At 36.9% G+C, this 18,394-nt stretch overlaps 1 long non-coding RNA gene across 1 annotated transcript in view; it reads right to left on the bottom strand.

Annotated features, from left to right (window-relative positions):
* The window catches only part of LOC138403167 (uncharacterized), an 85,795-nt gene extending 68,844 nt beyond the window's left edge, over window positions 1-16,951 (bottom strand). The window contains exon 1 of the long non-coding RNA XR_011237465.1: window positions 16,804-16,951. This is a non-coding gene — a long non-coding RNA (uncharacterized lncRNA). The remainder of the gene's footprint in view (window positions 1-16,803) is intronic.
* Window positions 16,952-18,394: the final 1,443 nt, after the last annotated feature.

Consider the following 18,394-nt stretch of genomic DNA (forward strand, 5'->3'; position numbering starts at 1 on the left):
TCTTTAGGGAAGGCCTATGTCCAACAGTGGACGTCCACAGGCTGATGATGATGATGATGATGATGATGAAAATATGCAAACCCGCCAAGAAGGTATAATTCAGTACGCGGCAGAAATTAATGTACATCGACCTTTAGAAGGAGATAGCGGATTTGTAGAGCGTTGTCTCTGTCGTTGAGACCAACAAAACGTCATATAGGTATGAGTGACAGAGACAACGCTCTACAAAGCCGATATGTCATTCGAAAGACCGACGTACATTAGGTATGATCTGCCGCCTACTGTATTACGTAGGTACAAGTAAGTTATGCATATCACTACTACGCAAAAGAATCACTTCTTGCCAGACCTTCTCATAGGTTCTACGAATTGGAGGTAGTGTTTTAATAATATTATATGTCATAAGTACCACAAGTGGGCCTATGAGTAAATGTGATGATTTTTAGGGTTCAGTACCTACCTCAAAAGGAAAAAAGGAACCCTTATAGGATCACTTTGTTGTCTGTCTGTCCGTCCGTCCTATACTGAACTTTCGAGAGTTATTGTGCATTTTTAACCGACTTCAAAAAAGGAGGAGGTTATCAATTCGTCGGAATCTTTTTTTTTTTTTAAGCAAAGATATTCATTTTTGCTTTAACGGTGAAAGAAAACTTAAATAATTACAAGTGCTACTAAATAGTGTTCTCCATGATGATCTCAATAGTGTGTTAAGTCTGCCAATCCGCACATAGCCAACCCGTTGGTCTACGGCCCTCTCATTCTAAATCTCAGTAGTGAGCGATGGGTAGAGCTGATGAATAAGATGATTGAATACACTTAAAAACAAAAGGACAATGCTCATTAAAATTAAAATTGCTAATTGTAAGATCCCCGTTATCGGAAGATACATTCATAATAGGAATTTATAATGTACCCGCAAATCCACTACTTTATCTCAATTTGGCCAAGCCAGCGTAAAATATTCTCTTTGGCACAGCATTGTTTGCGCCATAATGGGAAAATCAATTATTTACCAAAAAGGAACACGCTGTGTAGTCTCTCGACGAAGATTTTAATCTAAATAATAGATCTCTAACAACCTGTATAATTAGGGATTTTACTTATGATGTTTTTTAACGACGACATCATATTTTCGGATCGGGCTGAAATTTGGCATGCAGAATAGCTATTATGGCGTAGAAATCCGCTAAAGGATTTTTGAAAATTCAACCCCTAAGGGTTAAAAATAGGGGTGTAAAATTTGTGTAGTCTAAGCGGACGAAGTCGCGAGCATAAGCTTTAAAAATAAAATGTCTTCGCGAAAAATATCCAGATAGAGATGAACAGCGGTAGGTATTGATATGGGTCATATTGAGTCCTAAAGATCCCAAATATCCCTTCTGATCATATCCGGATAATATCCGGACGAGAATTAGGATGCCGTTTCAAAATCCGGTCAGAAGATATTTCACCAAGGTCCGTTTGACAAAAGTGACTTCTACTTTGTGACTTGTTAAAAAAGGATCAGTATGCTTAGTACGAGAATTATCAACCAACGTTGATAATATTCGAGTGTCGAAACACTTCAGCGTTATAGTAAACTGGATCTTAATTCTTAACGTAACTTGTTATAAAGCTCAAGTTTGTCTACACAACTGAGCCAGCGCTCCAAGCGGAAACGTTGCAAAATCAGAATCAGTGGTATTGAATTTTTGACTTCAATTCAAAGAACTTATGATCCATTTTACTTTGACGTTATTGTGTTTCGACTCTCAAATACTATCAACGTTGGCGAGATGTAAAATCTTATACTAAGCGTACAATTACATTCCAAAAATAAGCCCGTTCGTAGCCTTGCAAAAAAGGGCGGTTTTGTTTTTGTTTTGTATAATCCATACTGACATTATAAATGCAAAACTCTACCTGTCTGTCTGTCTGTTAGCCTTTCCGGCCAATCCGTTCAACTAATTTTGACGAAATTTTGTACAGAGATAGCTTGCATCCCGGGAAAGGACATATGCTACTTTTATCCCGGAAAATGAAAGAGATCCCAAGGGATTTTTAAAAACCTAAATTCACGCGGATGTAGTCGCGGGCATAATAATATCATCTAGTTGGTAATAATCACCGGATCAAAGTCAAAGTCAAAGTCAAATGATTTATTCAAAATAGGTAATTAATAACTCTTTTTGATGGTCAGATGTTGTATTTCTAAGATATAGTGGTGATAATTATTACGCAAACTTAAAACTAAAGCTACGAGGGTTCCAAACGCGCCCAAATCCTAAACGTATGTGTATGTGGTAATAATCTACTACTAAAAAGTTTTCAATGTATTAAATGCGTTATAGGCATAAAATAACTTTTTAGAAAGGACCATTTAAGCAATTAATTTATGATTGCATTTATGTTTTCTTACACTTAATCTGTTTTTGTTCCTTTTTCTTACCTTTTTTGTTTCTTTCATAAGCTGTTAGTTCTAAGTTCTTATGCACGACGTATCTGTAGCCGCCTATAATTTGAATTATATAATAACTTAGCACCTAGGATTTGAATAATGTAATTTAATTTTGTATGATTCTATTGGTGGCTCAATAGAAGAAGTACAGGGAGCTCAAGTAAGTTAGCACGGACGGTGGAGAACCACATTGTCGGTAGCTATGTAGCTATATAAAAAAAATATATAGCTCTACCTTATTTATTATTGTTAGAAATTTATTTAATTTATTAAAGTGAAACCTATGAAAAAATTTGATAACATCTAATGATATTAAAGCCTTGATTGTACTAGGTTATGTAGCAACATTGACGCGCACACGAGCTTTTAGCACAGTTTTACATTATGTATCGTAAAATTGAGCTTTTAGTTATCACGTTGTCCATTAACGCCACTACGTTTTAGTTTATCCAATCTGTATTTGTTTTGGGGAGTGAGGATTTATCATTGCATTCTCGGATGTTTCATGTGCGTGGATCCAGTTAAATCATATCTGTGTTCAGTTCAATTCAATAGATGCTGCCAATCGATATTATTGTTACACAAGTTTCGACTTCGCTGGAAGCGATCTATGTCTGTTATTTATGTGACATTTAAATCATCTATCTTCTATCTATAGATAGATATCTAGATAATATAAAAGCAAAGAAGCTGACTGACTGATCTATAAACGCACAGCTCAACCCACTGGACGGATTGCGCTGAAATTTGGCATACAGATAATTATTATGACGTAGGCAACCCCTAAGAAAGGATTTCTGAAAATTAAACCCCTAAGGGGGTAAGATAGGGGTTTAAAATTGGTGTAGTCCACGCGGACCATGTCGCAAGGCATAAGCGAGTCAAAGTATAAACGTTCTAAATGGATTTCATTCTAGTCCACAACTAGAATGACTCTCGAAGGACATTATTAATACGAGCAGGTACCTATAGTTCGTGACAGGTCGAGATGGCAATCGGGGTATGAGGCGCGGGGCGCCCCACACATACGCACAGCGCTCGCGCTCGCCCGCATCGCGCGGGGGCTGTGCGGGTCTGTGGGGCGTCCCCAACATGCTTGCCATCTCGACCTGTCGCGTACTATACTTGAGTCCACTGGTACGGAGTCTGCTAGGTTAAACTACTGAAAGTAAAACAATAAATTATTTTTGGAATGTGTGCAAATATTTGCACCTGAAAAATGAAATGTTTTTTTTTCTCTACGAATTCCAAGTTTTAGGGCTTAGCCCTAACTCCAGTTAGGTACTTACTTTAATCACATCATTACGATGATGATGAGCTCATAGTCCGCCACACTGGCCAAGTGTGGATTGGCAGACTTCACACACCTTTGAGAACATTATGGAGAACTTTCAGGCATGCAGGATTCCTCACGATGTTTTACTTCATCGTTAAAGCAAGTGATATTTAATTACTGAAACGCACATAACTCCGAAAAGTTAGAGGTGTGTGCCCGGAATTGAACCCCCGGACTTCGATTAGGAGCCGGACGTCTTAACCATGAGGCTACCACCTCAATAAAAATCAATATAAAATAAGCTATTATTATTTTATTATGACCCTCAAAAGCTTTATTGTAAAAGTATTGGGCAAATTCATTTCACCTTTGGGAATCCGCAAATCATTCGTGTAGAATTTATGCCCTCATTAGGCTACGGGAAATACTTCTTTAACATAACGAATAGGTACTGCGGGATGCTATTCATAATAGAGTATTTTATTTTTGGATAGGATTGCGTGATTTTGACTTATCCATACAACAATCAATCCAATAATAAGAATACCAATACAATAATAATTCCAATAAGAATAATTGGAAAGGAAAGCTTTACTTACTCCGAAAACTGGCACTGGATTTGGTCTGCAAAGAGAGACAACTTATGTCCACAATCATGTGGAGGAAGCTCGCTTTCTTTTAAATACACTTGGTGATCAATTCTCATTTTATAATCCCAAAATCAGTGTTGAAAGGAAGAATTAAATGCAAAAGGGCCCCAAGTTGGACGATATAAGGGGTTCGACAGGACTCGTAGTTATCCAGAGTTAAAAGAGACGGCTTCAGACAGAGAAGCTTATCGTATGATGACCGCCAATTTTTGTTTCGTACGCGTCGTGAAATCACGTCATGCTTAGGTACTATCGTGATTTTTAATACTATTCCGAAGAAAATATAAAAAACGACGGACAGACAGACAGACAGACAGACAGACAGACAGACAGAGAGACAACAAAGTGATCCTATAAGGTTCACTTTTTCCTTTTGAAGTACGGTACCCTGAAAACCCCGAAATTCACGTGGACGAAGTCTTGGACCGTATCTAGGTATTTGGTACAGGGATAGGTTGCATCCTGGAGACAGACAAGGACATAGTCTACTTTTTATCCCTGAAAATCAGAAAAGCCAAAGAATTAAAAGAACTGATGAATATCCACGCAGACGAAGTCTATTTATCGAAGTGATGACATAAAAAAAGATTTTTTTAACTTAGATACTATAAATTTGTGTATAACAAAATTTGATGTGAAGCATATACGGTTTTTATAAATACCTACTTTAATCTTTATGATTTATCCTCTATACAAAGCCACGAACAAGGTTTTGAGGTCAAGAGGTAGAAATGTATCCACTCTGAACGCGGGTTTAGATCAAGCCGTATCCAACCAGATTGATGAAGTGAGCAGGAACATAATTTTTATAGCTGACTTTAATGTTACATCTATTGCTTCAAAATGTCAGTCACTCTATTTTATTTTATTAGAGTGCCAATCTTAATAAAACATCTTAATAGTTATGCTGGTCTAAAAATAAATACGGAATAAATAAACTATTCCAAACATTTTTATAGCTTAACTTTCTTTGCAAACCTTTAATCTACTGTAAAAGAATAAACTGACTGACTAACATAATAAAGGGTTAAAACCGCTCGCGCTGAGTCGAAACTTGACAAGTTCATGACTAAAATCCAACACTCCTCGTTTTTTACAATTTTTTGTTACAAAAAAATGTAGTGTCCTGTGGACTATAAAAGCCGAATAGATTAATTCTCATTCATCAAAATCGGTTCATCAGTTTAGGCACTACGGTGGAATGTACTAAATACCTACGTATTTTTTCTTTATAATGAAAAAAAAAACGATTTATTATCAAGTTACCTCGGTCAGCATATTAGTCTGGCCATTCAACGAGGTAACGCTGCCAGCGTTCTGGGCGCCCTGCCTCGTTGCGGTGGTTTAGAATCTAAACTTTAGATGATAATTTTCGATCTGTAATTTTTATGTTCAATTGTTTAGATTCGTTTTACTAAGTAGTAATTTGTAAAGTTTCCGATGGGGGCACACTTTTAATAAAAATAAACACAATTTGTAAACTAAATTCCCTTACCTGCTTAACATGGTAACATAAATTGTATGGCACCTACAAAACCTCACGTAACGCGAAAGCCATTTCTCTGAGCGTGACTGCCGTGGAGCCGTGGAAATTGGAAAAATATATTCACTTATAAAGAACCCTTGCGAGTGAGATCGCTCCATAGATCACGGGAAAAGGATTCAGAAAAGCCATCTAGGTCTACAAATGAGGCGAAATTGAGATCGGGAGGTGGGATTTACGATTACGTAAGGATTTGAAATCTTTCTGCGGATTTAATGTCTTCGACTTAGCATTTTCCCACTTAGGTGAGGACCGCTTTCCTATATTTTTCTACGAAGCCGTGCCGCCAAGCGTCTTAGCGTTTCGGTACGATGCCGTGTAGAAACCGATCAGGGGTATGGCTTTAATGAAACTGCCATACCCCTTCCAAGTCAACCCGCTTCTATCTTAGACTGCATCATCACTACCACCAGGTGAGATCGCAATCAAGGCCGATGTACATTATTTTCTGCAGCGTACTGTAGGTACGCTTATCAACTTCCCATAGCTACACTACTCCTGTATTTCTACGTCATATCCTTAGCTTGCTCACATTCCTCGCTTCAATGATAGTTTGTAAAAAAATTAGATTTCGTTGAACCCCTTTTCATCAGGGCTAAACTAAGATATACTATGAAAATCAAGCAATCTTATTAGTTTGTGGGTTAGACACATATCCGCAGCCAGAGGCGGATTAAATGTCGACAGTGTCCTAGGCAAGCATCTCATAGGCGCCTCTCTATGAGAGGATTTTTTCCCGACCTAATTCACATTATTTCAATTTCTCTAGGGATCTCTAATTTTTGGAGAATTAAACTATAGCTATAAACCTTCCTTTTGAATCACCCTATCTATTGGTGAAAGCCGCATTAAAATCCGTTGCGTAGTTTAAAAGATCTACGCGTTCATACATACATACAGACGCGGGAAGCGACTTTATTTTATACTATGTAGAGAAGAGGCAGTTTCGGTTATTCCAATGTAAGAAGAGATTACGTAGTAATTAGGTAGACCTGATAATGGAACTCTACTAGATCGCGCGCGCCCCTTCGTAACCTCGCGCCCCTAGGTAGGTGCTTACTCTGCCTCTGTTCGCAGCTTAGCACATCTCTGGTGGAAAGGCATCTTAGCCTCAAGGCAACATAGTTATTTCTAAATATGGCTGTACCTATTATAAGGTAGGTAAATAAAAGGTATGTATCACGAATACACGAATAATATTGTGTTGATTTACAGACAGCTGTTGTTTTAGAGATTACAGTGATATTGATATACCCTTTGTTGAAGCTTATGAAAAGCTAACAAGAAGCGAACGACAATAAGATACAAACAAACGAATGTTTAGCGAGCAAATAAGGCATGAAAACAGTGTTGTACTCAGGAACTTTTCAGCTTTGTAATTCCCTTTTCTACCTTTCCCTTTAATACATACATACTTACTTACTTAAAAATATTTTGTTAGGTTATAGCTATTGTATCATGCAAGTGGAATAATTTTGCTCATATTACCCTTAATCGAATTCAGTGTAAAAAGGAGAGTGGCATATTTAATTGAATTGAATATTAGAATTGAATTAAAATCTTATTTATTCGTTTTTAAATTCACTCCTTTGTTCTATTTGTCTAACCTAAGGCCAGCACATTGCACGGAAATTCTAGGAGCTAGGTCTATAGTAGAGGAAGTTTAGGTTAACTTTATGTTTAAGTTTATTAAACATAAAGTTTAATAAACTTAAACATAAAGTTTTTAGGATTTCCTATAGCCCCCTCTCGGCACCACCCTGAGACCACCTCCACCATGAGACCTTATCATTGAATTGTTATCGAAGTTATATACATAAATGGTTCAAATTTAAGCTCAATCTCTTGTGGGTAACTGGTCTAAAATTCAATTGTAAGATTTGACCACATACTAACACGGCCAGTTAAATAAAAGCTTCTAATAATACTAAACATTTTATGTTAATACTATATAAGCGGATCATGTATCAAGTACGAAATGTCACAAACAATCATAAAAAGCACATAAATATATTGATGAATGAGGGGAAACCCTCAATTGATGTAAAAAATACACGTCGCGGGTAGATTATTTATCGGAAATATTTCCAAATCATTACTCCGTTGACATGGTCCCGTTTAATGACTGGTGTCAGTGACAGTACAAAATATTATGTGTAAAATGTAACACCATTTTGTCTCATTATTATTTTGTTTTAATTACCTCTGTCTCTCCTGTTTCATCTTATTTCTCCTTGTCATAGTCACGGTCCCTTCTATTAATAATGTCATGGAAGGGGACGGCCGCTAATGTGGAACGCAACGTGCGTTGACACATTGGCCCCGTGTCATATCAGGGAGACCGCATCAAGACCGGGAGCCGCAGCAGAAATAGCTGAAAATGGTAAGCGGCGCAAGTATGCCTCTCTTATCGAGAGTCATATTTTTGTTCCGTTTGCCGTGGAGACCCTGGGCCATGGAAAAATTGCAAAAAAAATTTCACCGCGATTAATAGCCTCATCTGCTGACAAAAGGGCTGGCTCATTTTTTGCGCAACGGATCAACCTGGTTGTCCAGCGTGGAAATGCAGCCAGTATATTCTTGGCACCATTCCACGCGAGCATGATTTGTATAGTAATTAGATAAAGCTAGCTTAAGGTTTTATTAAAACAAAAAATAAATGATGTAGATATCTCAAAATCATCGTATGAATCGTGGTACGTACTACATACTCATTATTTACACTAAGTATAATAAGTCGATAAAATCAAGAGATATCAATGATTGTCCGAATCCCTAGGGATAGCTATCATGAAATCCACCTATCTATCTATCCTACTCCTAAAATGTATTTTGTAAAGCGCGAAGCCAGAAGCTCGTAAAGCAGATCCTGATTGAAACGAGTGAAAGTCGAATAGGTGACGCTGAATGAAGAGTTGGTGGCGCGAGTATTCTGTGGCAGCCCATTTAAAGAATCAATCCAACGTGACCGGAAAAAGAGCAGGTGTAGTACTTATATCTTTCGTGCTAGTGCAGCAGCAACACCGTTGTGCCAAAACCGATAACCAAACATTATGTTATACTCAAACCATAAAAAAATTAATAACCGTACGCCACATGGTTTCAATATCCGATTTGACGATCCTAACGGCATTATAATAGCTGGCACACAGCAATTTTAATAAAATATCGCCAGTCACCATGACTTTCCGAACGTAAATAAAGAGACTACTTTCCCTGATTTATTATTCCGTTCGTACACAAAAGTGTTCCAGAAAACCTTTTTTAACTGATATTAGATGTTTTTGTGCTATTCTTTTCGCATTCAACTCGTAGCGACACATGTTAATTCGATTACATAATGTTATGTGTAGCATTTTTGAGAAGGATTCCTTTTCTACATGTTTTCTACACTAGTTTGTAACGAAGTAAATGCTAAATTTATTATATTATTATCCATTGCAAAACTGCTTTGTCAGTTTATTAATTCGTAGGTAAGATAATCTCGGCGAATATGATTTTAGCTTAAAACTTTGAAAAATCAAGTTAAGGTTTCAAATCTGTGAAGTTTCTTAATCTTTGTCTGATTTTTTGGCAGTTAGGATAAGGTACATTACCTTACGCATCCTAATTAATATTTTGCCGGTGGATGTAAAAATTATCCAAATTATTATGTCCTAACATGACGTACCTAGGTAACTAATAATAATAGGTATGTTGCAACGTGGTACCGGCACCATGGTGGTGAACAGTTTTTAATTTGCATCCAAAATTAATAAAGGATAGATTTTATGCGGCAGATCAACAAAAAGTTTAGAGAGGGATCCTATAAAATGCTAAAGAGAAAAGAAGTGATACACATGGAAAGATAAATTTGAACCTTTAAAAAAAAAATTATAGACCAGCGCTTGGCCGCAATCAGACCTGGTGGCAAGTGATGTTGCAGCCTAAGATGGCGCGCTTGCCTAGAAGATGCCTATTCACTCTTGACTTGAAGGCACCCGTATATAACTGATGCTGGAAGGGTATTCCAAATCTTAGCGGTTCGAATTAGAAATGAGGAGGCAAATCACTTCATACGAACCTCTACAAAAGCACTGCTCCTTAATTTAAAAAAAAACAATTGTTAGTACTTAATATTCCCGTAACATAGCGCACTATATTTTATTCATCAAAACATCCTTTGGGAATAATAGCTTTGTTACATTAAGGTCGAATATAACCGAGTTCATCAGAGAGAGCTATTTTCCAATAAGCCATACTATTTCAATCAGCCTACGACAGATACATTTTTTCACTCTTGACCTGAAAACCTTGTTCATAATTTTGTGTGGTACGAAGTACGAACATCGAGGATAAATCCAATAACGTACTGGAATGTATTCTTTTAGCAAGAGTTGTTTTTATGCTTGCATATTATGTCTTGACAGTGTCGCATGTCGCTGTCGCACGTGGCCGTTGCGTTCTGCAAAGACTCAGGCAAAGTCGCGGCAGCAATGTAGCGGAACATTGCTGCCTAGCTCAGAATGTAATGTCATATAAGCTTATAGAGATTGTATGGGGACCAGTAGTGCCGCGACAGGACTGTGACAGCTGGTGACAGCACTGTTGCGGCAGCGAGGAAGCGATTAACTATCGACTATTATCTCGTTCAAGAAACGTACCTACACTAAAAAACTTGTCGGGCTTTATAATATTTGAATTATTTCCTCCAAGCCCAGTTTCTACCTCATTTTAGCGACCTATGTGCACCGTTATAAATAGAGACAGTAGACTAGTATGGAAGCAATCATCTCTACTTCTGAATGCAATAGATGCATTCAAAGTGCATTAGACTTTATTATCAAGTATGCATTTAATCAATAATCATATTTCGCTTGTCTAAAACAGGATAATGTGAATCTATATTTAAATTGATTTCAAAGCCAACAATTCACTCAAATTATGATTAGAGCAATAGAGTTTGGTTAGTTTTATCATGGTTTTGTAGAGGTTTAAAGCAATTTATGTTGGCACACGGACGGTAATTTAGTTACAGAATTACCTATTCGTGCTTGTGTAGGAAGTAAAACATATGCGATTTCAGGAAGGGCTTAAAATAGTCTTCGTTTATTATATTACTAGCTGACCCGGCGAACTTCGTACCGCCTAACAGTCGATTCCTTATTTTTTTAATACTTTAAATTTTTCTCTCCGTAAGAACCATAAGTACTCGTACTTCAAGGAATTTTATAAAAAAGAATTAGCGAAATCGGTTCAGCTGTTCTTGAGATTTGCGATCAGCAACACATTCAGTGATTCATTTTTATATATAGAAAAAAAAAAGATGTAGGTACCTATCAAATTTAAATCATATTTTGCGTAAAAGATTATTTCATCATCATCATGATTAACCCATTTATTCAACCCATCGCCGGCGCACTACAGAGCACGGGTCTCCTCTCAGAGAGAAGGGGTTTGTCCTTAGTCTACCACGCTGGCCATGTGCGGATTGGTAGACTTCACACACCTTTGAGAACATTATGGAGAACTCTTAGCCATGCAGGTTTCCTCACAATGTTTTCCTTCACCGTTAAAGCAAGTGATATTTTGTTACTTAAAACGCGCATAACTCCGAAAAGTTAGAGGTCGAACCCCCGACCTCCGATTAGAAGGCGGACGTCCTAACCACTAGGCTATATTACAGCTTTTTTATGGACATACCTATCACACACATATCACAGCTTTTTTTTAAAGGATTATTTAAATGATAAGAAAGCTTGGCAATGAGTAATTGCTTAACCGCTTTGATAGTTTCATGAATTTGTTGTGCATCTTCTCAGACTAGGGCGCGTTTGGAACCCTCGTAACTTTAGTTTTAAGTTTACTTACCTACCTAAATAGTTATTACAAAGTATCATTATCATTATCTTACAAACTCAACAATTGACAATCAAAAAGTGTACGATGATACCTTCGTATAAGCCATGCTTAAATGCTTTGAGTTTGAGTTTTAACTTTTAAATGATAAAATAAGCAGAATCGAGCAAACAAAACTACCTAGATTGTGTTTCCGTAACATGGGTTACAGTCGGAAATTGAATGGTGAAACAACTTAACTAGGTACCTACTTATTAAGTTTGGCCTAGCTTATGTTCTAGACTAGAGCTTAGGAGTTTCACTCTCGAACATGTTTATTATTATAACATAGGTACTTACCTATTTGAATAAGTGTTATTAAGTAAATTATCAAAGGTATTAAAGTACTATTTTAGAAGAATATTGGCCATTCTAAAATAATAAATTATTTTTCCAATTCACGAAAAAAACTTGCGCTGAAAATAAATACGACACTAATTCAATGCGTGAGACCTTTCGGAATTCCGACCATCTCTAGGTTAAGCCCGCCTTGCGAAATTCTACCGCGCGATTTATCCCGCGCACAGTGACAATACTTAGGTTACACTGCACTCTCACATGGTGGTAAGTAACATTACAGTCTAGGATAAAACAGGACTAACCTGACTGGGATATTATAGCAATTTGATCAACTCGTTGTAGATAATAAAGGCATAAAACAACAAAATGTTATCAAACTGCGCTTGCCAATGTCTTCTGAACTTCTGCAATCGATAAAATATATTTTCGCAACGAAGCCATGTATGTACTAGGCATACACAAATATCGTTATGATGGTAATTTTCGTAGAGCTGTTTATTTCATGCGGCAATTTTCATGTTGTCAATAAAACACATAAATTTAATGGGGTTTATGGCGGAAGGACGTGACAACACCGCCCCCAGCGTTTATGGGCTATAGCACGCTAGTGCATCACATCGGCACGAAATAACACATTTCACGGGACTTAAACCGTTTGTGTTATACGAAACCATTATTGCCTACATTCGAAGTTGTATAACTATTTTGAGACAGTAAAATTTTGACTAAAGTGAAAGAATAATCAAAATTGGTTCCATAGTTTCAGAGCTTACCGGTTACAAACAAACAAATCTTTCCTCTTTATAATATTAGTAATGTGTACATTATTGACAATTTGTTTAAATCTCCCCTAATATTGTATTTGTAGGAAGAAAAAACGCAAGAAAGAAAACGTGAGAATTATTAACCGCAATAAATCTTAGGAAGGCAAAATTAATAGAAAGAAAAGAAAAGAATCTGCCAACTAATGAAAACGTTTTTCTACATTATTTGAACCTCTGCCAGCGTCCTGTGTGGTTTTATTTTACGTTGTAACTGGCTGATGCCTGCGGCTTTGTCCGAGTGGATTTCGGTTTTTAAAATTCCTGTGGGAACTCTTAAATTTTCCGGGATAAAAAGAAGCCTGTGTCACTCTCCAGGTCTTAAACTATACCCATGCAAAAAATCACGTCGATCCGTGGCTCCGTTGCGACGTGATTGAAGGACAAACCAACAAACAAACACACTTTCGCATTTATAATAAGGGAACATTCCTAATGTTTATAGAGGACAATAAACTTGGCCAGCGTGGTGGACTATTATAATATGGATATAAACCCTTCTCAGTCTGCGAGAAGACTCCTGTTCAAAAGTGGGCCGGCAATGGGTTGGGATAATGATGGGGATCATACAGGAGAATATTGGAGGTGCCTGGGACAGTTCAAATACTAAAGTAAGTAGGTACTGGAACTAGTAAACTATAAGAGAAAACTGGTAGATCCACACCCATCCATTAACCATTGTGGGAAGAAAACCAGCTTACTTTTGAAAATTACAAAGAGGGATTGACCAATTCTCGCTCTCGAGATGAGTGTTGCTACGTAGAATTACGAGAAAGTGATCTCCAGGTCACTATTTGCAATAGTGAAAACGAAGCTAAACCACCGAAAATTTGTGAACTACAAAATTGAGCCTAGAAATAAACCAGACCATTTTGTTAGTACAAAATATTTTGTTACCAATTCGTAAGTTAATTTTGATTTTATGTAAAAAAATATTAAAATGGTGAGCTACTCAGAAGAATACCTAGACATTAATTTGAGAAATTCTTGGAAATTTTCGCACCGTCTCGTCTTGTCGCGTCGTCGTAACTACATTTTCATTTACTTACATCGCTATTCAGCACTAATTAACTGCTCAAAACTTGATAACAATGTTACAAAGTTAAAAAGTGGAAATGATTCAAACTCTGTTTTAGATTTCGCATAGCGAAATTATCCAAAAAAAATATTGTTCCCTAAATCTAAGACTACGGATAGATCTAGTGATATTCTGCAAGCAGTCAACGCGGGTATTTCTATAGCGTCGTATCCACGCAGTTATGGATATTCTCTTATATTTTTAAAGAAAAGAAAGAAAGATTTTTTTTTATTAGAAGCACCTTCTGCACAAAAATTAATTTGACATACATAATCCGGTATTTGACAATTAGTCAAATCAGTAATTTTTTATCTAACGATAAAACACGCGCTTAGTGTGAGCTTCTATGAAATGTGACGTCACAATTTAATCGACAATTTAAAATGGTTATCACACATAAAACTTAACAAAGAACGTGGATTTTACTTATTTAGGAAGAACCCCTATTTAATAATAACTAAGACAGCGATATAATTTATTTTTGATACAGGCAAACCTAATTGTGAGTATCGTGAAATGAAATGTTTTCTTGCGCAGCAGTGCAACGCTTCAAATAGGCAGGCCTACTCACTTGTGTTGGGACTCTGGCCCTCTCATACACGAAACCTCTATGACACACATCTAAATTATTAGGCGCCCAACGATGATTTTCAGTGGCCGCCTTTTTTTGTTTTTGTAAACATCACTGGCATTTTAGTATGTCGCATTCCGCCGCGCACGGTATTCCGCTGTATGAGTCTTTGCCTAATGCTCTAAAGCTTTATTAACTAGCATAGCATCATTCCATGGTAATATTGATCAAAAAATTAATATACAAAATGAGTGACCCGGGACCGTGGCCACATCTAATCTCAACTTAGTTTTGGGTTCGAGCCAAACTCGGATTAAGAATTCTCCTAAGGAGCCCTTTGTTCTCAAGTTAGGGTTTGGCTTTCAAGTAGATTTAACAGATCGGTTATGATATTATTAAACGCTTAGTATCAAGCTTTCGACAAGTATTGTCAGAAACAGTTGAATGGAAAATAATAAGGATCTCTTGATTATCCTTTGAGCAGCTATTGCCAACTATAGTGATCCGCCCGGGCTTCGTACGGAACAGGAAAGTCTAGTCCACTATACATTGTACACGCACGCCACATAATATATTGCGACTTAATTCACAACTACTAACATAACATAGCTATAAGTTATAGCCTATAGACTTCTTGCATAATCCCTCTTTTTATTGGTAAAAACCGTATGAAAATCCGTATAAGTATTTTCTGAGGTTAGCCCAAACAAACACAAGACTTTAATTTATAATGTGTAGTGATTGTAATGAAGAAGCAAATGCAATGCAACGCAATTAATTAAATTCTAAACAGTGCGCGAGTGTTTTAACCGCCAAGAGAGCGTCGCTTAGCGAGATTTTCTTAGATAGTTTTTGTCGCTGCGACAAACTAGTGGAGAGAAAGTTCTCGCTTCCTTTGTACATAGTCAGCGATCAATTATTATTAACTAGATGATGCCCGCGACTTCGTCCGCGTGGATCTAGGTTTTTAAAAATCCCGTGGGAACTCTTTGATTTTCCGGTATAAAAAGTAGCCTATATGTCCTTCCCCGGGATGCAAGCTATCTTTGTATCAAATTTCATCAAAATCGGTTGAACGGATAGGCCGTGAAAGGAGGCTAGCAGACTGACTGACAGACAGACAGACACACTTTCGCATTTATAATATTAGTATGGAGGATATTCCTTTACAATTCGTTAAATGAAACCATAAATGTGCACATTCATAAGTTAGCAGTGGACTCTTTAAATAAATTAAACCGTAATTTACAAAATAGCGTACCATTAACGCTGTATGCAACAAGTTAAATCCACGTAAGCCCCTTTTGTTGGCGGTGATTATTTTACAAGCTTGAATTAAAACGTTACATTTTTATTTACCTAGAAGCAAAAATAGAATTCTTTTCACGGTATAGTTGTTGATTACGATACTGCATATTTCTAAATAATTATAAAGTTCATTTCGGTGTAAAAAAGTGCCACTTTACCATTGTGTGTAGAAATAACTTATGCGCTTGACATTGTTTATATTGTAAATCTTTGGTCACAAAAATTGTGCTTTGTCCGAAAGTATGACTACTTTCAAGCAAGCATTATTTTTATTTTCGAACAATTAATTACAATTCTTGTATTTCAAATTGTTTTCATCAAGGTGAAACAAAAACCGTGTCTACGATAATAATCATAAAATTTAAAAGTTTTGTTACAATAAGTAATATCGTTAAAATTACTTCCAACAAAATTCACCGCTTTAAAACCGCTTGGATTTCAAATTTCCATAAAAAATTAACAAAACGTGAATATTTTTCAAACCAGAATTAATTTTTTCCACCAAAATTTTGATTCACCAAGAAACGAAACTGGAATACTTTGCGCGTTACGGCTGTAAATTACCGTCCTACATACTTTTAATTGTAAACATCTATTTTTCTCTGAAAAAGAAAAACGCGCGATTTTTCCGCCTGCCTGAAACTAATTGCGCTTTGCAAGTACAAGTACGCCCGCGCTTTTTCACTTAACAGATCCTTAGAAAACCTTCAGAGGTTTGATTTTCCATAATTTATGAAGTCTGAATTAAAAATATTTTTCTCTTATTTGCAAGAAAATCGTAAATTTTTTTTACGCTGCGGCCATTAATAAAAATTTCGTAAAAGTTTTGTTTTCTATAAAAAAAATTAGGTATAAAAGCTCGTATGAAATTATTCGAGCTTAAAAAGCGCATGTACGCGCAGCACCCATAGGAATTGCATAGAAAAAAATTAACATACGTACCTTATAAAATATCCTCTGAAATAATATTCCCGGCATAAAACAAAGAGCACGAAATAGTTACAGAACTGGCACTAGGTTTGGAAAAAACGTTCACTGTAAGTTTCGCGTCGGTACAGGGAGAGCGCGCGGCGTCCGCGTGTCGCCGAGCTAGCGGTTGCACTGTTCCCAGTTTTCCCGCCCGCCCTGCCTCAGCCCGTATACCTGTTACAGGTGAGCTAAGTAGCTCATATTGATGGACAAATTGAATTGATTCCCGCGCGTCGCGATTAGCTATGCGTTTTGCGCGCTTCGAGTGAACTTTTCAGGGCTTTATCAATAAGCGCGGATTAGGTATGGAGATTATTCGAATGCTTGTATGGGCGGTTGCCGCCCGCCCAACGTTATTTGTGCGTAAAGAGATTTTTGAAGCGAAAGAATTACGAAGTTATGGATTGGAGTGGAAACCAAAATGGCAAAAAGTGAAACAACGAACGAATGCGGCACCTTATTGGCTGGGCAGCGCCTATTTTTGCCCTAACGGGTGAAAGGAACAGAGTACAGCTTCATGCATATCCAAGATTCGCTAGTTCGTTATCATCATCTCAACTAATCGACCGTACTCTACTGAACACGGTTCTTTTCAGAGTGAGAAAGGTTTTGGCCATAGTCCACCACGCTCGCCAAGTGAGGATTGCCTCACTTACTAGCCAACTCTACACACTTTTGTGAATATTGTGGAAAATTTTCAGGTTCCTCACGATGTTTTCTTTCACTGTTAAAGCAAGACATATTACTTAAAACGCACATAGCTAGTGGTGTTTAGAGAGACAGACCGACAGACAGACAGACAACAAAGTTATCCTATAAGGGTTCCGTTTTTCCTTTTGAGGGCATCATCTAGTAAATAATATGTCTCAAATTACGCAGTATACATTATGTCAACGTGAGTTTAGAGCTTGAATAAGTAAAAAGAGAAAAAACATTCCTTATCTGAATGTCTGGGCAAATTTTAAGTATGAATAAGTGAAAATGTGAGGTCCCAAATTACGTGAAATATTTCACATGGTAACTGGTTGCGAGAAAAATACCTGTAGCGTAGAGCTCAGACATAAGACTACTGAACCATTTTCAGTAAATATTAACAAACTAAAGCCCGCGGATACACCTGTAAGTTTACTCGCGTAAGTAGCTTAACTTTTAACAAAAGACAATGCCCATTCAAGTATGAACAAATGTACTGTCTTCAAGATTTTTGTATCACCATCCAAAGTATTTGTAGAAAAAATTAACGAAAACGGTTTCTGCATTTTAGAAATATTAACCATAAAAAATTACAATATTGTGAGGTTAGGTTCAGCTAGAAAGTAAAAAAGGGTCTTTATAGGCTTAATAAAATAGTCATTGGTACCTACTGATTCTGAGCACAACTGAAATTTAGAGCATTGGCATCCTCTTCTTACTAATATAATATGAAAAGGACAGACATAGTTTGACAGTTTTAAGTTTAATTCAAAGACGTCAGACCTCGTAACTTTAGCTGCCTGTCGCGAGCGTATCGTTTAAATTTGTAGCGTGCACTAAAATTTAGAGTCTAAATGTAAAATTCATGTTC

This window comes from Maniola hyperantus, chromosome 13 (assembly GCF_902806685.2).
Source record: "Maniola hyperantus chromosome 13, iAphHyp1.2, whole genome shotgun sequence".
Classification (NCBI taxonomy): Eukaryota; Metazoa; Arthropoda; class Insecta; order Lepidoptera; family Nymphalidae; genus Maniola; species Maniola hyperantus.